The sequence below is a fragment of the Ixodes scapularis genome, unplaced genomic scaffold, assembly GCF_016920785.2.
Source record: "Ixodes scapularis isolate PalLabHiFi unplaced genomic scaffold, ASM1692078v2 PGA_scaffold2__306_contigs__length_199485367, whole genome shotgun sequence".
Lineage (NCBI taxonomy): Eukaryota > Metazoa > Arthropoda > Arachnida > Ixodida > Ixodidae > Ixodes > Ixodes scapularis.
The window spans coordinates 100422439-100447267 of record NW_024609857.1 but is presented as its reverse complement, the minus strand read 5'-3'; the positions used below and the strand labels follow the sequence as shown (position 1 = coordinate 100447267).

Genomic DNA, 24829 nt, shown 5'->3' with positions numbered 1-24829 from the left:
TCTCAACTCCTCCACGTACGCTCACGCAAGCGGGAACGAAAATCCAATCCTCAAACGTCGACGGCGGACATTCAACTTCACTTCGAGAACGGAGAACCTGTCCCCGTGGTGGGGAGCGCACCCGCATACTGTGTCTTCACCTCCAGCATACTGTGTCTTCACCCCAGATCATGCGTATGATGGGAAGGGTAACAAATCGTAGGCATGGCCTTAAAGAAGCAGACCTCATCCGCATTACCCAAGCCCTTATCGTCAGCCGAATCACATGCGCAGCACCATACCTGAACCCGATGAAGAGGGACGAGGAGAGACTGGACGTCATCATCCATAAGGCGTTCAAGATCGCTCTCGGACTCCCCCTTTACGCGTCCACCGATAAGTTACTGAACACGGGGCTATACAACACATACCGCCAATTGGCCGAAGCTCAACTTTCAAACCAAGCAGAGAGACTCGCGACCACATGAACAGGTCTGCACGTCCTACACTCTCTCGGATTCCATGAGGGAGACGGTACAGCTGCCCGTAGAAATCCACGAGCTAATACAGACAACCCCGATTTCACGTGACATGAACCCCACGCTCCACGCGGGACGGCGTGCGGCCAGAGCGAAAGCACTTCAACGGATTTACGGCATACACACAGAGGACGTCAGATACACAGATGCAGCAATTTACCCGAACCGGTCGATGGCAGCCGTCAGCGTCATTCGACAAGACAAGAGGACCATCACCACAGCAACGGTGCGCACAAGAACCCCAGCAGTCGCCAAAGAGATGGCCATAGCCCTAGCAATAGTTGCGAACGGCCCCCAGCACATCACCCTTCTTACCGACTCCCAAACGGCCATTCGACGTTTCAGGGCTGGTCGCATCTCACCCCAAGCCTTTCACGCTCTCCAAACGAAAGGCCCCGCCCTCCCCAAGGTGGCTCTGGTCTGGACCCCAGGTCACTAATCTGTCGAAGGAAATCGGCATGCACACGCCGTCGCCCGAGTTTGCACTATCCGGCCACCCGACGCGGACACGGACCAATCCACCGAAGATTCGTCGCCTCTCGCAATCCCCTTCCCCGAAGTCCTGGCGTTTCAACGCGGCCAACGTTTCAAATATCCACCACCTCATCACTCACTAACACGCGAGCAGGCCACGACCTGGCGTCAGTTACAGATGACAGCATTCAAACATTTGGCACTCTTGCATAAATTTTACCCCAACAGATATCCTGACACTTACCCACACTGCGGCAAGTACCCATCCCTCTATCATGTCACTTGGGCGTGTCTCTCTAACCCCTCGCTCCCCCTTTCCTCTTCCCCTTCCTACGAGACCTGGGAGGCTGCGCTGCTCAGCCCCTCACCTGACGACCGGCAAATGCTGGTACAAAGGGCGATGGCTGCGGCAGAGAGCACTGGAGACCTGGACTAAGGACTCCACCTATACCAAAGGTCTTTTGCAATCAATAAAAGTTTACTCCTCCTCCTCCGACTTGCCGATAAGCCTCTGCTCGAGCGCCGTCAATTTTTCCGTGGGAGGATACAAACGCAGGAAGCGACATCACACCGAACTCGGATTTTTAATATTTCAAAAAGAGGGGCCGTAGTGCGTTCGAAATTGCGTTAAAAAACATGTTTTACGATTGCCGTTATTAAATGTTATAGAAATGTCGCCTACAAAGCTTCTAAATTTCCTGAGTTTTGACGTCACCGACCAAAAGAAGCAAGGAGGTGAGCGGGGGAAATATAAATGCCAAAAATAAAAAGGCGCGCGGGCACGCAGAAAAATTGTTTTTCGCGATGCGTTTTTTTTTTGCGTGTTTTTGACTATTCCTTGCATCGTTTTAGACAATAAAAAATAATACGACATTTGGGATGTCAGTGCCATTTTGCTTTAATAACATATATTGTAATATTTAGCTGGACACTTTTGAAAACTATGGTGATTTCACAAATAATATAATATTAAATAATTTTAAAACATTATATCACTAAAACCATTCTTGCATTGCATCCTGTAAGAAGGCACCCGCATGTTTAACACATACCCATTCTCTATTTCTTGAACTATTATATTTGATCAAACATCACACAAGTATAGAGCACCACAGCAGTAGCTAATTTATAAAATGCGAAGCTAGTTCATTTACTAGGCTCTTTTGCTTTAGCGTTTTGGATTACACATGGTTAAAAATAACCGACAATATGCAGCTAAATAACGAAGGCCCCTTTCAGCCGACTAAATCACGATTTTGTGTCAATCCTTTTATTGGGTATGTTGACATCTTCAATCTGGTTTAACTTAGGGTTTAATGGAAAGAGTTGAAATGGCTGAAGAAACCGCTGTTGTTGGTGTCTATGAATTGCGATAACCTTCGTCATGAGGCTCACGACGCAGCTCACTGAGAACGCGACGACGCAAATTTTGAGTAAATACTTTATTTTATGAATGGTTCACGACGCAGTCACTGACGTCAGTGCGACTACAGCGCGTGATTTCGAGGAGTGATGGCTTCGTTTGTGTGTAATCTTTTACTATTTTGTCTCTGTGTAATAGTTTGATGCTCGAGCTGTTTCCCCACAATCATTGCAGTTTCGTGTGTGAGTCTTGTCCTTTCTGTGTAATCGTTTAATATTCAAGCAGTTTCACCACCATTATTGATCATGCAGCAACTAGCTCAACTCTAATTAAATTGCTACGAAGCAATTGATAATTGCTGCATAGCTTGGGCGCGCATGTGAATCTGTGTGTACTGCCGCTCCCTGTATGCGCGGCGCGGGTTTATCTGCCTGCGCCGCATACTTCAGGGATTTCTTTGTGTTCTGGGCGCCAATGTTAATTTGTGCGTACTGTCGCTTCGTGTATGCGCGGCGCGGGCCTATCTGCTTGGTAGGAAGAGTTCGAGGACCACATCCTAGAGGACGACGTCAGAGGTGACGTCTAGGACGATCATTAGGTTGACCTCTAGGGCGGTCTCAAGGACGACCTCTAGGACGACTTCAAGGACAACGTTTTTGACGAAGTCATGGACGACGTCTAGGACGACGTCAAGGACGACGTAAAAGACGACGTCGAGAACGTCCTCTTGAACGGCCTCTAGGGCGATATGAAGGACGACATCGAGGACGGTCTCAAGAGCGACGTCTAGGACGACGTCCATGTGGACGTTTAGAACGACCTTTCGGACTTCCTCTATCACGACATCGAGGGCGACGTCCACACACGCGCGGTGCCCGCGGATGCGGACGTCATGCGTATGCGGAGGCGTCGCTCTCCCGCGCTGCGACTCCGCAACCGCGCGCCGCGCACACGAGGTCATATAGCGTATCGCAAAAAAACCGGGGGACATAAATAAAGAATGCCATCACATTAAAAAAATGTTTCAAACATTCGAGACACACCTCGATGAATAATGAACGTTCTGAAAATTCCTGTCCTCTTGACAAAGCGAAGTTTGAAAGCATCTGGTCACAACTAAACCTGACGTTTTGTCTTGTACTTAAAGTGACGTTGTATGTAGATCCTTATACCAGCTAACAGTACTCTTAAAACAAACACTGCGTGAGTTAAGTTGATCGCTGAACATTTCAATGGAACGCAGAAATGAGTTGCCCACACATTGCGTTATTAGTTTATTCAGACGTAGCCGACGGTGTTGACATTCGAGCTTCAATATGTTTAAGCATTCACTTATTTGAGTATGTGTAGAAATTGAACGCCGCTCCTTAATTCGGCGATGGTCATCGAACGTAGAAAATCGACCTTTTTAGTGTTTTAGTCTCTACATACGTAAGCTCTTTTTTTTTTAATTTGCATACACAAAGAGTATTTTTTGGCAACCTTACCACACATTTGCAGCTTGAGGTGTTAAGAAAATAATCCATGCGGGTATATTTCATGGGCCAATGCTCCACCTGATCCACGTGATAGAAGCAGAGAATAAAATTTTGAGCAAAGGGGAGGCTTTTGGGTCTTTCTAGTTTTTCTGTTTTCTGGTGATATATTATTCTAATTGTCAAAAGAATTTGCCTTGTGGTCAAGTAAGTTGTACTGATATGAGTGCAGACTTACTGAAATCATGCTGCGCAAATTTTTCTGTAAGTTTTAAACGAATGTCAAGTAAAACCACCCAGTCAAATAAGATCATATTTAAAGGATTATCACGTGGTTTGATTTTTAACTAACCAAGGAAACTTAGTCAAAACTAGGTGCGGAAAAGGGCTTGAAGTTTATCCTACGTAATATTCAGTTACGATGACTATTGGTGACTGAGCTAGTGTCAGCAGGAATTTTCAATATTGGAATTATTATTTTCATTTCGGGTTTGTTGATTGAGCACTGAATATAGTCAATATACGATGAGGTTATTATTAAAATGATGAATTAACGATACCGCAGGTAGGACGTGTCCATGCATTATGATGGCTCCAAACATTCTCTTTTTTAATAACGGTAACTCCTTGAGAATATTTTTTTTCACTTTATGCATTACCTGTATTTGGATTTTTGTCTGAGCGAACCAATAGCTGTGGTCGTATATGCGTATTACAATGTGTTATTCTAATATGCAAATTTACTTTAGCTTTTGCCCTTATTCTATCCGGTGCTTCCCACTAGAAGAGTCCTGGTATACAGTGTACAACAATTACGAGTGTGATCCAGTTCTTGGGGGCACGGCTAAGTGTATCTATGATTATGAAATAGACCAACAAGTAGACGGTGAATTTCCGACAATATTTAAATTTAGAAATCCCACTGTGTAAGAACCAGCTATTCAAAATAAATACATGGGATTATGGGAACTTCAATGCCTTGTAAAATTTGACAAGACCGCTTTTAAGCAATAGATAATCGAGGCAGATGAGATTAGGAAGGGTGGTGCAGCATGTGTCAGGGTGGCCTCAATTGATTTACTGGACAAGGAGCGTGCGTTACTCAATGACGCGGCCTGGCACCGGGTTGGCTAGTGATGGAGCAAAATCAGAAACTCGGGTGGTATAAAAGTGTCGTTTCACGTAATAAAATCAGTTGTTAGTAGCGCACTGTGCTGTCTGTTTCTCGCCTCTTTGTCCCTGTTTTTTGAGCGCTAAAATGTATTCCAAATTCCAAAACCAACTAGCCCAGCAATCGACTCTACCGCTTTTCCAAGATTGGCCCGCGGAAGCAAGAGGGTGTGCGCAAGAGAGAGAGTTTGCGGAGCTGTGAGTGCGTACTGGTGTAATTGCCAGGCTTGTACTGGTGTAATGACAGATTCAAGATAACTAAACAGTTACCTATGGTTTTTTAGAATGTTTTGGGTATGGTTAGTTGGGTACCGTAAAATTCAGTAGTCTCTGGTATGCCAATATTGGCGAGCTGTGTTCGGTTTAGGTCAATATATAGCCTTTTTTATACCAGACATTGCTCACGCAACGCGTGGAGGCCTGTGTGTGCTTCGGTGTAGTGTAAATGAACACGAATAAGCGATAAGAACTATATAATTAAAACTTGAAAAATAGTATTTTTATAATGCACTTTGTAACAATTTTTTATCCCAAAAATATGAAATAATACCACATTTCTGTATTTATACTAGTGCAAAAAAAGGACTTTTTCTGTGCACGTAAAATAAATAATTGGAGAATCGATGCTCTATTCTTGTACAACTCGATCTGCTTGATTACTAGAGCCTATATCACCAGTCAAGCCAATTCCACTTTTAATGATTGCTTTCTCGCTGTCATAATATGTACAATAGTTAATCAAAAGCATGATAATAGTATTTTTCATGCATGAAACAACGTATAGGTTCCTTGTAAACTTCAATATCTTAACTATACTCTCATTTCGGTGCTTAACTCCCTTCGTTTCGTGCTATATATAGAGTGCGAAGTCCATCGCATATTGTTGTAAATCATGCAATAAATTGAGTTTGGTTCTCACATAAATTAATAGGTTAGGAACACAATGAAACCACTTTATAAACGATTGATAAAACGTGTTTGGAGGAACATCTCCAGCAATCCACTCCTTTTTATATTATAGTGATTCAGTTCGCTAGGATCGCCAAGATATTTTAATAAGGTTGCCAAATATCGTATCTTAATTATTTCTAAATAATTTCGCTAAATAAAACTAAAAAGTATATATATATATATTTTTTTTACGATATTTTATTGCTTTTTGTTTATGCGCGCGTAAATTAAGAGATCGCGCTCAATTCGGCAAAGTTGTAAGGTGATTAACGTTTATTTATTATGCTGTAGTTGCCTATTTCTGAGCTTTGGGCACAAGACACATGTTTGTTAAGGTTTGTAACCTTAAACTGCCACGCTTGCAGCTAATTCAGTAGGCAGCGAGCTCGTGGCTTAGCGGTAATCTTGCTTGGTTCCCACGCAAAAGGCCACAGTTCGATTTCTGGAAGCGGACGTACATTTTTATTATCCCTGTAACTCTCGCATTCTAGTAAATTCGAGAACCACTTGCTTATTTGAGTTTCGAATGTTCTAGCGCCGAATGTTCTACGCCGAATGTTCTGGAAGCCGACGCGTGCACATAAGTGGTTTCGCATGGCGAGCCGGAGTCAATTTTCGCCCCAGCGCTCGATCCTGCTGTTTAGCCGAAATCGACGCCTGCGACACCTTAAATATAGAAACCTATCTTTCTGCAAGGAAGTTGAATCGCATCTGCTAAAAGTTTGGAAGGTGGTGAACGCTTCCCTAGATCACATGAAGTCGAAATGGCGAGCTGAATGACAGAGTAAATATCTGGAATATTTAACAAAGCTAACCTACATGAAACTTCCCGAATGAGTACATTCCAATAAACACCTGTATCCAGCTAGACGTTTGTGAAGAAAAGGAAGAAGATAATTTACTGCGATAGTAGTTAGAATTTGTACTGTGTTTCTGAATACCCGTGTAATAGACATTATTATTATTATTATTATTACTCCACATAGACCAGGTGTCTATGTGGAATCTGCTGTTATTCTGGAAATATTAGCAGATCACTACTTCGTGGGGTGTCAGCTAACACACACAGTGGCGTCAAAATCTAAATGCGAAAGTTCAAGACAAGCCGCAATTATTGATAATGTTGATTTCGACAAGTCAGTTGCCTCTCATGACTGGCAGGTCTTTTTAGGTACAGTTGATAAAACTGATCTAAACTCAAGTTTTGTTCCAGGTTTTCGCTCGCTTACTGTTGCTGCCAGTAGAACTGTTACTTTAAAAAAGCGGAGACCTCATCATAAATGGCTAAATAATAATATACTCAAGATGTCTAAAGAGAAAGAGACCCTGGGAAGTCGGTTTCGCAGGTCTCGCAACAACAAAGATTGACAAAATGAATTCAAGCACTTAAAGAATAAAGTAAGCGCGGTCAGTCGGTCTGTAAAGAGACCGTGTTTTTTTTTAAATCACAATTGAAAGAATTCAGATTTAGTACAGCGAAAAAATGGTCACTGATTAATCAATTCCGAGGCACTGGTTCTCGAAATTCTATTGACCAAACCCTGGAACGAAATTCTGGGTCACTTACCTCAGCATTAGCAGACGACGTTAACGACTTCTTTGCTAAATACTATGGCGTGCCAAGGACCACTGTTGTGAACTCATGCACCCTAAATAATGAATTTTCGGCGTCAGCTTTCCTTCCTTGCTTGGACGAGAAGGATCTGCAACCCTTTTATTTAGTTTCAAACACAGCAAATCTCCCGCTATTGATGGTATTCGAGCGTATGATCTTCAGAGAAATTTCCTATATATTAAGAATGTTCTGCTCGCAATGCTCAACGGCTTCAATACGTCTGGCAGCATACCTGATGAACTCAAGGCAGCTATGAGCAGTTTTTATTAGATAAGAACAATATATTTTCATATACTCAGTACGGATTCATTACTGGAAAGGCACCCAACCGGCCCTTGATGATTTTTCTGATTACATATATTCAACATTCGAAAGTAATATATTTGCATGTGCTCTTTTTTCTTGATGTGTCTAAGGCTTTCGACGCTGTCAGCCATCAGTTGCCCCTAAAAAAAATATTTTGGCTTGGTTTTCGCGGCCTGTTTTATTCTTTACGGCAAAACTTTCTATCTAAAAGGTCCCAGCTTGTCCTAATTGGAAACTTTAAAAGTTCTCGGCTTTTTTTACTGGCAGGAGTGCCTCAGGGTTCTGTTCTTTCTCCTCTACTTTTCAATTTTGTTGTGAACGACATGGCCCAGGTTATCAACGGGTGTAAAATTTACCAATATGCGGATGACACTCTCCTTGTGTCACGTCATAATAATTTTTCTGACTCACTCCACACACTCAAAATAAATGCCACTCATATCATGGATTGGTTCGGTGATGACCTCCTAGACATAAACCGTTCTAAACAGAGCTGGTTTGTTTTCACAACCCTCTTAAAAGACGCCAGGCTCAAGTAAAGTTTTTGCTTCACCCTTTCAGTTGTGCTCAATGCAGCGGTTTATCCATCAAGTCTTTCGATCACGTGACATACTTAGGTGTGCATTTTGATTTTGATATGTCTTGGAATGCACATGCGTCATATATTTGTAGCAAATTACGAATTGTGTCTTGTATGCTCTGCATTTTTTTATGCCAGTCGGTATCAGAATAATAATCGTCCATGCGCTTCCTTACAGTAACCTTTGATACAGTGTTACGGTGTTTGGCAACTGTTAGGGTCGTTGGCAGTTCAAAGTTAATTCTTTATTGAAAGGAATCCCATAAGCGTTATATATAATTCTAACTTTTCCAGTAACAATGATATTTTTCGAAGTCTTCAATTGCCCAATCTGCTTTCTCTCTTTATACAAACGGTAGTGCTTCGCAAATTTTGGAAAAATGAGTTCAAAATACTACTTCAGTCCCTCCGAATACTTCGTCGCGTTCCTCGTTTTGTAGCACCAATTTGTTCGACCAGGTAAATGCACTCGGAATTACTACGTTCGGTATGTGATCAACGCCCTCCCTGACACTTTCATTGACATTACATTCCTGAAACAACTGAAGAAGGCACTCAAGTGCACTAACTTTGGTTTCATCTAGCACCTCTTTGCTAGGTCTGCATGTTTCGAGCTTGAACTGTAATTAGTTAGGCTAATTTTAACTTAGCTTCGCTTGTTTTTATTTTTCCCTTCTTACCCTGTTTTCGCTCAACCCTTTTCGTGCCTGTATCTTCTTTTTTTTTCTTCTTTAGCACTTTTTTTTGTTTTATAGTTCAACATTTTGTCTAACATTGTAAAATCACGATAACGGCTTTTTAATTTTGTATGGGTGTCATCATACAAGCGATCTGCAGGCTTCTATGTGCCCGTATTTAATTCTTCAATTCCAATGTGTGTGAAAATAAAATTTCTTTTGCTTCTTCTTCTTATTATTATTATTAAAGTTAGCGCACTAGCATCGGGGCTCATCTTGGTCTTATCTCAGTTTAATTTACATATTTTATCCCTAATATTGTTTGTGTTTTTCTGATTGTCGTGGTCTGTTCGTCCCGAAGAGTGCACGGACTCAATCTTAAGTGTTGTTTGAACTACGCGATTCTGCAACCAGAAATTCTGGTGTTGTCGCTGGCGTTGCAGCGCCTTAGCTCCTCCACGGCTTTACACTAAAACTTACATATGCACAGTTTTAACAATGGCTGACGTTCACAAATTAGGTCGAGCTTGCACAGTGACAATATATCAAAATTAACTTTTTCCCAGTATGAAACACCGCAGCGTGGATCTTCTGAGGTCAGCTTTGTAAAAAGCTCGTGGAGGTCAGTTCTTGATTTGCAAATTTATATTCGATCGATACAAAAACAAAGAGAGGAATCGGTACATCACACGTAAGCCCACACGGCTCACTTTATGATAACCTTTATTAATTTCAGACAGAGTGAATAAAGTGCTGTAATTTAAGTTTTGACTTTCAGAAATACGCAGTAGGTCTCCAAAATTGACGTTGTCATGTATATTCATATAACGACCTTTTTGTTGAAATCATTTTTTACATTCACAGCATGTTTCATATTTGAAAATTGAATAGAACCATGAAGATCATCCTTGTGCAGTTACGTAGATTGCGGCTTTGAAATGCCAGAGGGGTAGGCGCAGACAATTTTGCCTCAGGGGGAAACCGTCTTACGGTCTCTTCCTCCCGATCTACACCGACACTTTCCTTGCCTCTTCACCTCTAAAACACTTCCGACCCCCTGCCCTAAGCATTTGAAGGCTAAAAAGCTTGCTGTGAAAACAACTATCAAAAACTAACCAGCATTTGGCCGATTGAGGTGCATGCATCTGTATTTGAGCACTAGTACAGAGAATGCATTAAATGGAGGGAAGTTTGATTATGCTAAAAGAAGGTTAGCATTATCGGGAGCAGTATATACACATTTGAAAGTATACACTACTGTTTTTACAATGCGGGTTCAAATTAAGCCTACACTTTATTTAACCAAATATAAATATTCATTTGTATTATTTTGTGATAATAAATTAACCGGAAATGGTTCCAGTCGATAAGACAATGTATATGCCTAACTATGTATAGTATTTAATAAGCAAACTTTATGATGAACTCTACGATACAAGGCTCGGAAGATGTAATAAAAACGTCATGAATGCGATGTTTGGGATTTTTTATCTCTGGCACGCAATGTGCCAAAACAGCTGAATTTAAAGAATGAAATCGGCCATGCGCCATACTCTTAAATAAAGAGTGTAAGTGTTTTTGTTTTTACTTTTAACAATCGACTGAACTGGTACAAAAAGGAAGCAGCCAAAATGTAGCCTTTCACGGTGCTTCACTTGAAAATATCTGTAGAAACAAACGTTTTCTAAAAAAAGTGGTTTTGTTCAGTGTGGAAATGGGGCTAAATATATGTTTATATTTTTAGGTAATTCAAATACCCACTCGAAACGCGTGTTCAATTTTAAAAGAGCGATACCAGTTCGTCCTTCGCTGTATGAAATTAAAGTGCCGCTGCCATAATAATGTACAGCACAAAATAAAAATTTCTTTTTGCAGAAAATATTATGCAAGTACACATTATGTTAAAATTTCAGAAAAATCAATTTTATGTGTACCATATAGGCCTAGGTCTTAGATCACTAGTGAGATCGTAATATGATATTTACTTTATATATTGTATAAATCAACAAAATATGTCTCCAGTCTAACTGTGCAGAATAAAAAACTATCACCTCCCTAGGCACCATTTATATTTAGAAATTACTGTCGGTTTTCTACCTCGTGACATTCGAAGAGGAAAATAGTACAATTTTTCAAGTTGGTCCCAGATTTATATCATTGCTCCAGTGATTAGTGCATTTACCGGTGTCTACAGAAATTAAAAAAGGGTAAAAAAAAACATCGTGGACGGTGCTTATGTCTATTAACACTGACTTATTTCTGTGGAAATCGTTCCGACTTTATGTGATTTGCGATTGTGGTATATAATTCATATGACCCCTCGAGAAACTGCACCTATAATTCCAAAGACACACGTGCCTTGCAAACTCATTTGTGAAAAAAAGGATAAAGTACAGGCGAGGTGGTGGATGTGTGCCATGCTGCAACTTAACCTGCTTAAGTTTCTGTTTTATACCCCAGTCTCGGGTTGCAACATTGTAAACTCATTTGCATTTATCAAGTGCATGTAAAATATTTCTGCCTCAATATACCTTCCTGGAAATGAGTATCAGGAACTCTTATTGCCAGGACTGGGCCTCGATTTAAAGCTTGCCCAGTTAATCGCGATTATTTAATCAACTAAATATTGAATAATTGTTCTCGTTAATTGCCATGCATCATATTTTTAAAAAATACCTTTTTTGTTTGCGTTTGCTGAGTATGCGATTAAAAGCGTAATATAAACTTTTGATTATGAATGAGCCTCCACGTGTCATAGAGAACAGTTCAAAGACGCTCACACTCACAAATGTTGCAAGTACTCACACTTCAGCTGCACGAGGCAAAGCGAATCGTTGATACTCTCTGACAAGTTGGACCTCTTTTGATCGTTCACAAAAGTCTTTATGGCGCTAAACCTCACGGCGTTAAAGGAATACTACAACGAACTTTTGGCGCTCATTTCTTGGTCTTTCAAAGGAGTATTATCACATGAGACACACAATCTCTTGTAGAAAGAGAAACAAAAAGGAATTTTAGAACGAATAAACGACCAGCAAAGAGCACCATGTGGATGCCGCTAATGCGTCGTTTGTAATGCCCGTCTAGGAACCTTGACAGGTAGTGACGGTAATTGTCTCGTCTCCGGCCATGACGAGAGAAGAGCTAAAGGAGGAACTGCACTCTTCCTGAGACTCTCCTTCGTGCGTACCAGAAGTCGCTATTGTCCCTCTGCAACATTATAGAAGATTAACCCGGCACTCAAAAGTCGTACAAAGATAGATTTGGGGTTACTTGCGGTGGACCGATCGCTGGTGTTGCTTCGGCTGCTTTAAGAGGAAGCTACGAGCCATCCGGGGCTATCGAAGACCGTGTTGCTGTCACGTGACCTTGGAGAGTGGGCACAGCGACACGCGGAAAGCGTATCACGGGTTACGTCCACAGAGCGGGATGGGCTGTGATAGCTGTGAGCGTCCTCTGCGTCGGGACGTATGGCTCCGAGAGAAACATGCTCTCCACTGTCTGCTCTCCGCACGTTTGCCAGAGTGGACCATTTCTAACGAAAAATACAGCCATCAGGCTCAAGATACAAACGTGCGATTGTCATTTACGAATATTGTGGGTCATATTCATCCATTTCTCAACCCGAAAGGTATATTTCAAATTTCGTTGAGGTATCCCTTTAGAGTGGGGCTAAACTCGCACGGCGTTAAAGTGGTCGGGATTTGTGTAACATTCTGCACTTCTCTGGGGATACACATCGTGCCTGTACAGTTTACTTTCTGTTGAAAGTTTACCGAAAATTCGCCCTTCAGACAGGTGTTCCGCCCACGTTGGTGTGGTGAACGTGTCTAATTTTACATTCTTTTGTTTCGCCAATTTTTTTATCGATTAACCAGTTCAAAAATTAAAATGTCTATGAACACATTCCGATTATTCAATGAATTGTCCAGCATGCTCATCGCATGAAAAAAATATGTTTTCGTCTGGTTCTAATCTTAACGCAGTATTTAAGGTTCCCTGAAATATGAAGGTAGAGGTTTGAGGGTGTGTGTCAACCTTAGTAACAACTAGTTTGGTGCTTCATCCTCGTGAAACAATGCAAGCGTACCGCGATTAGTTTTAAAACGATGCCTGTTTTTTTTTACAACTTCATATTTTAGATTACAAACTGTTGGCAATGAGCCATCGTTGGCGCCTGTAGCCTAGCCAATTATTTTTGGTTTGTCGACGTTTGATCAATGCGCTTGGAAACAGCAGTTCTTGTTCCCTGTGCAGTGATCAGCCTTCAATGTTTGCCTTGAATTGTCTGCTCTCTTTTTACTGTCGTTATGCTTGAACTTGTGATGGGCAGTTACTTGGGTATACGTTTTAATAAATCTTGAGACCATCGGTCAAGAAGTCAGAAGCGCTCACTTCCAAAATCTCAAGATGTCAATGATTGCGCGGAATACAAAAGACCTCCCTAGTACTGCTTCATAAATAATTTTGAGCACGTCTCGGCTGATCCCTATTTTAATTCCAAATTCCTATATTTCCTTATTGAGTGGAGAACTTATAACCTTCTCGGTTCACAAAGCGATGCATGAGGTTAAATTTGTATTTATTCGGTCTGTCAATCATACGTTGCAAGACTTATAAAATAAATCAAAGTGGGTAGTTAAAATTTAATGATGACAATAATTGAAGGTCAGGCTACATTCTCATGAGCTCTTTTGGAATACCGTAAACATCAAATTTGTGGCTCCAGTGTTACTGCCACTGTTCGTTGCTCCGGATGTTGCAAGAGAACACAAGCCGAGAAAATAAGTATTATAGGACAGGTTCAGTCTCCACATAATCTAGACAATGATGCTAGGGTTCTAACAGTGATGGCTGGTGCTTGGGGAGGCGCTTGGTGGTTTAAATAGACAGCCAGCTGTACTGTGGTGTGGGCAGACGTTATGTGACGAGTGTCGCCTTAGTGCAAGCTAAACACCACATTGTGACTTAGTAAAACAGCTGTACGCGTATATTCTCTTTGTGTTGTGTCATTATGCATGAAGCAAGCATATATCGGATGTTCAAAAAGCTATTTGTTGAAACTTTTGATGCATGTTTTTTGTTAGGTATCGCTTAATATCTGAAATGCTTGTAGTACTGTTACCCTGGTGTGAGTAATTGCAATATTTAATCACTAGACGTCAATACGCACCTCCAAATGACATTAATGTAAATGAAGGAAAATTGCTTGTTTCTGAAATACCCTTAAACCCCGTCGAAAGCAAAGCGTTTTGTTTACAAGTAAACAGAATTCCAGGGTTGCATTGTGGGATTCATATTTTTGAACATAACCCTTTATAATCATAAATATAAAAGTGCTTTATGTCGTGGCACGTCTTCTAAGATAATTGGTAATTATTTACACGATGCAGCTCTTTTTTTCGGAAAGGTATAATTGAAGAGAAACGTACAAAAAAAGCACAGAGCTTATAAATGCCCATATTTTTGGCAAAAGTAATTACTGCTGTTAAGGTTGTTTATAAAGTTGAAGAGCGCGTGGAAAGGTCATGCGCCTTTTTAGATTGCACTGTTGTTTTTCTGTAGGTTCAGACTAAAATTACCAGCTGCAGCGTTAAACAAAAACCGAAGTCTCGCAATTCCCCCCTTTATAAATCCGGAGTTATAGCACGAAAAGCCACAGCTACACGCCAGTTGAATTTCATCAAGAGCCAAAATTGCTGTTTCAAGCATGTATCAATATTTGTTTTCAGGAATCACTTTAATTTATGTCCACGTATCCTGTGGAACTCCCACATGGCCAGAGTTAAATCCAGCTCTTGAAAAATATCAAGACGAATCTAAGGTAATATTTGCGGTTTGACTTTCCTGTCTTCAGTTTGATGTATGTTTCGAGTAACATTTACCTAGTATTAAAACGGATGTGTCTCTCCGGAGACTCAAAGGAGCAACGGTGCCGGTAATAGCTTTATGCGAAATGTCCTAGCACGAGTGTTTAAGTTTACCAACTACTCTAAATCCAAACAGCATATCTAGTTTTTTTTTTTTTTTTTTTTTTTTTTTAATATTTACAGTAACGATTTTCCGAGAGTAAATATAGATCAATTTTTGTGTGTTACATTTTACTTCCTCATTTCCTGAGTAGAGAAGACACTATGGCTTTGCAAGTTTTTAACTATGTTCAGGACATAGTATCCCCGTCTTTACTCCGTAGAACTTGCCTTCGAAATACGAAGCACGATGGTACGTAAAAAAATAGCCCGACTAAAAAGAGGATCTTTACTTAGTACGCTACGGATAAAGTTGGGCTCTGAATATATTGTAAACAACGAAATATTGAAATACAAAATAAAATTGAAAGGTGGAGTGAACACTGCGCAATAATGGTAATGCTCCGTGATATGAACTATTTTTCACATACGAAACAATATAGGTAAAAAAGAATAGGGCATTACGTTGCATGAGTAGTGCATTTATAACAAATATCGCTATAATATTTTAAGACTGTCGTAAGCTATGGTGATTTCACTAATATCATAATATTAAAAAAATAAAACATTATATTAATGAAACATTATTTCATTGCACTTTGTAACAGGAAATCTAGTATCCAAAACATACTAGTTTCAGTATTTCTTGAACAATTATATTTGATAAAAGATTTCAGAAGTATAAAGCACCACAGCAGTAACTAATTTATAGAATGCGGAGCGAGTTCATTCGCCTTGCTAATTTTGTTTGCGTTTTGGAACACTCATGGTTCAAAGTAACCTACAATGTGCAGCGCAATAACGGAGACCTCTTTTAGCCGACTGAATCAGGCTTTTCTGTCAGTATTTTTATTGGGTATGCTCCTATCATCAATCTTGGTTAACTTAACGCTTAATGGGAAGCGTTAAAAGGGCCAGATAAACCGCTATTGTTGGTTGTTTATAAATTCCGATAGCATTCGTCATGATGCTCAAGACGCAGCTCACTGTGAAAGCGACGACGCATATTTTGAGTAAACTGTTTCTTTTACGAATAGTTTACGACGTAATCACTGACGTCAGTGCGACTGTAGCGCGTGATTTCGAAGTTTAGTGACTGGTTCCTTTATGTGTAATTGTTTACAATTTTGCGTCCGTGTAATCGTTTAATGTTCAAACTACTTCCCTACCATCATTGCAGTTTAGTGTCTGTGTCCTGTTCATTCTGTGCAATCGTTTGATGTTCAAACATTTTCTCCACCATCATTGACCATGTGGCAAATAGCTCAACTCAAACCGATAATTCCTTCGTAGCTTGGCCGCAGAGGTGAACCTGTGGGTTCTGCCGCTTCGTCTATGCGCGGCGCGGGCTTATCTGCTTGGGAGGAAAACGTCGAGGACGACGACCTAGACGAAGTTCAGAATGACGTCTAGGACGACCATTAGGACGACCACTACGGCGGTCTGAAGGACGACATGTAGGACGATCTCTAGGACGACCTTTAAGACAGCCTCAAAAACAGCGTCTAGGACGACCTCCTGGACGACCTCTAGAATGACATCCTAGAGGACGACGTCAGAGACAACGTCTAGAACGACTTCTAGGACGACCTCTAGGAAGGTCTCCAGAATAACATCGAGGGCAGCGTTGAACACGACGTCAAAGACGATGTTTAAAGCGACCTCTATGACGACGTCGAGGGCGACGTCCGCGTACGCGCGGCGCCTCCGTATGCGTACGGCATGGGTATGCGGAGCCACCGCTCTACCGCGCTGCGCCTCCGCATAAGCGCGGCGCGTACGCACGACGCGCATACGAGGTCAGACAGCGTATCGCGAAAACCGTTTGAAGTAGCTAAAGTATGGTATCGCATTATTTTTTTCTACATATTTGAGACGGACTTTGATGAATAATGAACGTTTTGGGAAAATTCGAGTCCTCTCGACAAAGCAACGATTGAAAGCATATGGTCCCAACCCAAGCTAGAGGTTTTATGCCTTGTACTTAAGGTGACGTGTCCTGTAGATATTTACACCGGCTAACAGTACTTTTAAAACAAATACTACGTAAGTTCAGTTGGTTGTTGAACATTTAAATAGAACGCAGGAATGATTTGCCCACGCATTGCGTCATTATTTTATTCAAAAGAAACCTAAAGTGTTGGCAATCGAGCTTCAAAATTTCGAACAATTAATTTATTCGAGTGTGTGAATAAACTAAACGTTGATACCTTATTTGCCAATGGTCATCTAACGTAAACAATTTACCCCCCTCGATGTTCTACTCTTAAATTCTGTAAGCTCATTTTTTTTTAAATATGCATTCAAAGTTTCAGCTTGATATGTAAAGAAAAATATCCATGCGGGTATATTCCATGGGCCATTACTACACCTGATCCACGTGATAGAAGCAGAGAATGAAATTTCGAGCGAAGGGGAGGCTTTCGGGCGTTTTTAGTTGTTTTGTTCTCTGGTGCTATAGTATTATAAGTGTGAAAACAATTTCCAACATAAACTTTCTTGTAAGTTTTCAACGAATATTAAGTAAAGCCCACCAGTCAAATATGATCATACGTAAAGGATTATCGCGTGGCTTGATCTTTGACTAACTGAGGAAACTTAGTCAAAGTTAGGTGCAGAAAAGGGTTTGTGTCTATTCTACGCAATATTCAGTTTCAATGACTATTGATGACTGAAGTAGTGTCAGCAGAATTTTTCAATAATGGAATTAATATTTTCATTTCGGGTTTGTTGACTGAGCACTGAATATAGTCGTTGTTTATATATGTGGTGAGATTATGATTGAAATGATGAATTAATGATGCCACAGGTAGGACGTGTCCATGCATTTTGATGGTTTCAAAAATTCTCTTTCAAATAATGGTAACTCCTTGAGAAGATTGTTTTTACTTTATTTATTACCAGTATTTTGATTTTTGTTTAAGCGAAGCAATAGCTGTGGTCGTATATGCGTATTACAACGTGTTAGTCTAATATGCAAAGCTACCTTTGCTTTTACCCTCATTTTATCCAGTGTTTCCCACTAGAAGAGTCCTGGTATACAGTGTACAGAAATTACGAGTTTGATCCAGTTCTTGGGGGCACGGCTAAGTGCATCTATGATTATGAAATGGACGAACAAGTAGACGGTGAATTCCCGACAATATTTAAATTTGGAAATCAGACTGTGCAAGTACCAGCTATTAAAAATAAATACATGGGATTACGGGAACTTCAATTCCTCGTAAATTTTGACAAGAGCGCTTTCTCAAGATTGGCCCGCGGAAGCAAGAGGGTGTGCGCAAGGCATTGGGTATGCGGAGCTGTGGGTGCGTTGGGCGGTACGCTTTTGCGGTAACATAATTGCCAGGCTTGTACTGGTGTAATGGCAGATTCAAGATAACTAAACAGTTAGCTATGGTTTTCTAGAATGTCTTGGGTATTGTTAATTGGGTTCCGTAAGACGCAGTAGTCTCTACTATGTCAATATTGGCGAGCTCTATTCGGTTTTGGCTACTTCATAGCCTTTCTTATACCAAACATTGCTCACGCAACGCGTGGAGGCCTGTGTGTGCTTCGGTGCAGTGTAAATCAACGACAATAACAAATAAGAAATATAATATTAAAGCTTGAAAAATAGTTTTTTCATAATTCACTTTATAATATTTTTCTATCCCGAAAGTATAAAATAATACCATTTTTCTATGTTTATACTACTACAAAAAAACTACTTGTTCTATACAAAGAAAAGTAAATAATTGGAGAATTGATGCTCTATTCTTGTACAACTCGATCTGCTTGATTATTAAAAATTATATCACCAGTCAAGCCAATTCCACTTTTAATAATTTTGTTCTTGCTGGCATAAGATTTGCAATAGTTAATCAACAGTACGAAAATAGTATTGGTTGCATGCATGAAAATACGTATAAGTTCTTTGTAAGCTTCAATATCTAAACAATACTGATATTGCATCTCTCATTTTGATGTTTAACTCCCTTAGTTTCACCCAATATCTAGAGTACAAAGTCCATGGCATAATCATTTTAAATCATATATTAAATTTAGGTTTGTTCCTAACCTAAAAAATAGTTTCGGAACACAATGAAACCATTTCGTACACGACCGAATAAAACGTTTTCTTCATAGATTCACTCTATTTATTAAAATATTTGGCCAATTCGTTAGGGTTGCCAAATTATTTTAATGGTGTTGCCGGGTATTCCATTGTAATTATTTAGAAATGATTTCACAACATAAAACTATAAAACTTATGTTGTGTTTTTTAGCTTTGACAATATTTTTGTGGCTTTTCTTTTATGTATACGCAAATTAGGAGTACGCCCTCAATTTACAAAGTTAAATCTTGTTACTTTTTATATATTATACTGTAGTTGTCTTTTTCTCAGATATGGGCTCAAGACACCTCTTTGTTAAGGTTTGTACCTCTATAAGTTGTTTATTCTCGAGATCTGACTGGCTGATGGAGTAGAACTGTGGTAGAGTTTTCTGAATGTTTGTCTGGTGCAGATTAACCTAGTTGTTATTTTTTTCTGCGTCTTTTATTGCAGAAATTCGATGGTGACTCTTGACTCATCTGACGGATATATCGCTAAAAACGTTGTTAATATCCGAGGTGAAGGTAAGCAAAATTTATGGACAGTCGGTCTTTCGTTACCAACTAAAATATTAGTTGCTTCTGGAAGTTTAAATAACCGGAAAAATTATGGGTCAAAATTAGATGCAACTTTTTTGTCATTTCTAACTTGATGCTGGCAACGCTATAGATTTTACACTTTAATGTTGCGTTTATTCTTATTTTCTATTCACATTCAGAACTCAACTGAACCACTTGTTTTATGATGAAGAAAACTAAATCTACCTAACAGACTTGTCGGATGCTAAACAGAACGCATCATACTCAACGAAAATGATGAGCCCTAGTAATTTACCAAATCACGTAAAAGACGTGATTTGGTAAATTCTCTGAGTGAAGTAATGACGGCTATCAGACCGATACAAATAAGTGCCTTATAATTTGATCGTATTAAATAGTTTGTCGGCTATAGTAATACAGCTACTCTGTCGGGACTCGAATTAATTCAATATTTGCTGCCATTTAAGACAAAAATTGATGCACCTCCGATTACTCCCGTAGAAGCGCATACCAGCTAAAAAAACTGCATAGGGTACAAAAGGGCATCATGAAAGATTGTGTTAAGAAGTACTTCTATTTTACTGTGAAAGCATATTGTGTTTACAGCAGTTCACTTCAGATACATTGCACTCGCTGTACTTGAGATTATGCACTTGAAGTACATAACTTCTTATTTACTTTGTACTTACTTCGAGCACATTTTAAATGTACGTTACTCACACTGTAAAAAATCAAACACTGTCTGCAAAGTCAAGCTCAGGCAGTCCTCAACATTAAAGTATAAATGATGCATCCACAATACATAATCTTTGAAAAAAAATCAAAACTATTAGGCACGAACGAGCAGAACAAGCCATTAAAGCATTTCTGTCAAAACATATATATATATGCACTTTACTGTCACCATAAAAAATATAAAAGTAGCTTCAAATGTAATTCTTTACTTTTTACGGTTGCGGTAATGTACTCAGTTATTTTTAGTATTATCATACTCGACTCAAATTACTCCTGAAGGCAATTCTCAGAAACTTAACTTAATTACTTTTTCTGAGTAACTTGTACATATCTGCTTTTAATAAGTTAAAATATACTACAAAAACGATTACTACTTATTTATCAGAAAATTTATAAAGGTGGTGTCGTTTATTTCCTTAGGAAATACTTCTATCCTGTTATACGTCGCTTACCTGGACTGCAAGAAGTGTGTTCTACTCAGAAACGTCTATGTAGACGGTAAGATTGCATTCTGTAGCGAGGAAGAACGCTTACTCGTGTGAAGTGCTTTGAAAATTTCTATGGCATATTTTACAGTTTTATCAGAGCAAAAATATGAACGTATCTTATAATTATATATTAGGTTCAATGGTCTCCCCGAGTGTTAACGAACAGACCATCCAGTCGAATTCTTCGCTCCCTCTTTGAAGCCTCTTTTTCTAGCCTCCATTTGCACCACATAGTGGCAAAGAGGAATCTAAAAAGTGTATACATTTGAACACTGTATTTGCTCCTACGTTTTAATTCGCTTGATTAAAAACAGTTTGTTTTCGCACTCAGTTCATATAAAATTATTCGGATCATATAAATTAATTATTGCATTCATTGCAGATTCTGCTTGTGCTCTTCTGGTCCCCGAGAGCGAACTTGGTCATCACTCCATCGGTTGTGATTTTGTTTTCGATCTTCTTTGCGGTGTGGGAGAGAAATACATTATGTATGACGAAAGCTGCAACTGACGTGGCAACTCCAACTTGTGAGGCGGTGTTTGCAGTCGTTTCTTGCACTAAATAAAAAACTACATTTGTGTTGAAAAATGAGTTTTCAAGGATATTAAATGTAACCGTGTGTGTGAGTGTGTGTGTGGGAGGGGGGGTGGGGGGGGGGGGTGCACAATAAAGTTTCTAACGCGTCTAAAATCAAATCATCCACGCCCAGAATACAGAAACCTTAATTTCTGCAAAAAAAGTCGAATGGCATCCGCTAAACATTTAGAAGGCCGTAAAAGCTTCCCTACGTCACGTGAATTCGAATTGACCAGCTGAGTAACAAAAAAACATCCGGAATATTTAACAAAACAAACCCGCATAAAAAGTCCCGAATGTATTCCCGCAAACACTTGCATCAGGTAGACGCCTCTGAAGAAAGCAAAGAATGTATTTTACCGCTATAGTAGCTAGCAGGAGACTTCGCGGGTTTCGCGCCGTCGATCGCGCTCCATAACAACGGTGGCGATTTTCAAAACTCCGCCAAAACCTTCTACACTGACGTAGCGCCGCTGACGTCTCGAAGCTGTATAGGTGCCTTGCACTGACGTCACATCGTGTACTTTTGACCACCATGTAAAAGGAGGAGAGGGAAGCTGCTGTTGTAAGAATTTTGAGTGACGGGTTAAATTTCTATAATCTTCTGGGAGGAGAATGGCGACGCCTGCCCAAATCCGGGAGGCACAAAGGAGGATCCTGATAAGAAGGGAGTTCCTTCTTCCCCTTTTCTCTGGAGCTCATCGGAAATGACGTCATATGCAAGCCACGTATACGACTCTCACGTCACGCCCTGCGTGACATCACCTGTTACCTCGTGTCAGCTGACGTCATGATGTGGCGGTGCCATATCAAGTCACGTATCAGAGTGACGCCGCGCAAATTAATGACGTAAGGTGACACCGTAAGTCACGTGACGTGATGATGTCACGCAACAAATGGATCGTAACGTGATTCCATTGCGGCACGAAAAACATAACTATGACACTACTAATAATGACAACAATAAACAAATCATTTTCACTAATTATCTAGAAAAGTTCTCGGGCAATCAAGCCAATACGGCTAGGTGGGTTTTAAGCCGGCGATACCAGAAGCGTAAAAGTAGGCGAAATCACTTTCAAACGCTTTCAACATGAGTGCGCGATTTCGGAAGTGGTCTTCGGTGACAACAAGACGGTGTTAGGTTCTTCCCAACATTATTTCATAAGGCGTACACGCAGCCACGCCAACGACAAGGAACGCTTCATGCATACGCATGCAGTTTCGTCGGTTCCTGGATTTCAAACTTGGGCGCGCGATTTTCGAAGCCTTGTTGAATTATCACCAGACAGCCCTAGTATGGGTCCAATAAAATTGTTTAAATGGTTGACGAAATGCTTTCTAAATATTCCATCCTCATTGGTTTCAAAACGCTATGGAATTTTGTTCAATATGTTAATCGGTTTAAGATGAACCGCCTATGTGAACTCCAGTGCGCGCGCTCTCCCATTACCATTCATTAAATTTATCGGCTCCGTAATGACACCCTAGCGGCCACGATGTCTAACCTCGGCTGTCGCAGTGTTTCAATTTATGGGTAGCGTGAGGGCCCTGGCTATTTGTTTTGAAACTGGTGGCTCATATGAAACTTCTATTATGCGCTTGTACTTATAACAAAGATAAAGCGCGTGAAAATTGATGTTTCTTTAAGAACAAGAAGTGCGATAATTAATACGATAAATAAAACGTTCGATTTAAGATTTGATAATAGTTGAATTCCTGAAAATAATTCCGTCGACGCAAAACACTTTGTAAATAAAATTATAAATAAAAAAAATCTTTCAAATATTTAATATTTTAAAATTTAATTAAATTGAGAATGCCGGTGCTTACCGAAAAAAATGTGGTCGAACTTTTTAAATTTTGTTTATCTGCACCGGAAGATATTTTCACAAATAACGTAAGCGTATACTAAACATGTGGCTGCCTCGCATTGTTTTTTAATAATTCATGGAACAATAACTCTTCAACTCAACATCATAAAACGGCTTTTTATAAGGCGCTCCACTTTGAAGCAACTAACAATACTTTGCCATTTCTTGGTCAGGTATCGATGTACACTGCCACGCGCGTCGGCGAGTCAGCGTGTGCGTGGCCGAGTGGTTACCGCGCTTGACTCTCGAGAGGAAGATGTGGGTTCGATTTCAGAGAGCGGAATGTTCTCTTATTTATTCGTTCTGCCTGGCGTTCTCGTAAATTCGAGAACTTTCTTGTCTGATCGAATAACGATTGTTCTACGCGCCGAGAGTTCTAGGCCGAGTGTTCCAGAGAACCACGGGGCTACAAAAGGTGCTCCCGGGACGTGGAAAGCCGCAGCCAGTTTTGCCCCCCGGCGTTCGACTCTGCTATCACGCCGACTTCTACGCCCGCCACTCTCTAGCTGCTTTCTTTTGTTCCCTTTTTATTTCTGGGCATAAGTTCGTCCCATTAAACGTTTAGTATCCTCAGTTATTATCGCCTAATCAATTGTCATTCGTGATGTTTTTCTGGAGGTGCAGCGTACTGCATTCTATGCCCGTTAATCGTACCCCTCCAACGACATGCCGGCCAAGCGACGTGCTCAGCCCCGAAAGGCTACCCTTCGGCGAAGACACCGAAGCCCGAAGGGGCCGTCGTACCAGAGGTCAGTCCTCTGAATTGGGTCTGCTGCCGGACAAGCCCAGGCCGAAGAAGACGACGATGGCCAACCATTCGCAGGCCACGGCTGCTTCTGCCGTCATCTACTTGCCCGTCGCACCCCGCACTCCGACGCCTCTACACTGTACACTCTACACTCCTCACCTCTACACTCGATCATGCCACGAGCGTCAGCAACGCAAGAACCCGCCGACCAAGCCGTTAGGACTACTGCATTTGGTTTTTCCCCCGTCCGCGCCGTTCCAGCAGATCGGAATGGATTTACTTGGCCTTTTCCTACTGTCAATGTTTGAAAACCGCTGGATAATCGTCGCCACAAATTATCTCGCACGCTATGTCAAGACGAAAGCCCTTCCATCAGGTACGGCTGTTGAAGTCGCTAAGTTTTTAATCGAGTCTATTGTCCTGCGGCACGGCGCCCCCGAAGTCCTCATTACCAACCGTGGATCATCGTTCAGGTCTTTCGTCTCAGTGGCACCGGCCACCTTCGAACCACTGCGTACCATCCGCAGACAGATGAACTAACAGAAGGGGTGAACAAAACTATCGCCGACATAATCTTAATGTATGTCGAAGTAGAGCACAAAACTTGAAACGAGGTGTTACCCTACGTCACGTTTGCTTACAACGCGGTGGTGCAATAGACAACAGGTGTAACC

General features: G+C 40.7%; 1 protein-coding gene and 1 long non-coding RNA gene across 2 annotated transcripts in view; one reads left to right on the top strand and one right to left on the bottom strand.

Annotated features, from left to right (window-relative positions):
* LOC120846180 (proto-oncogene tyrosine-protein kinase ROS) overlaps positions 1 to 24829 on the bottom strand; it is a 614259-nt gene that overhangs the window by 299517 nt on the left and 289913 nt on the right. The gene's annotated exons all lie outside the window — the stretch shown is intronic.
* Positions 19685 to 21483, top strand: LOC121836776. The gene is made up of 3 exons (XR_006077994.1): positions 19685 to 19719; positions 20890 to 20967; positions 21340 to 21483. It is a non-coding gene; the product is annotated as an uncharacterized LOC121836776 (long non-coding RNA).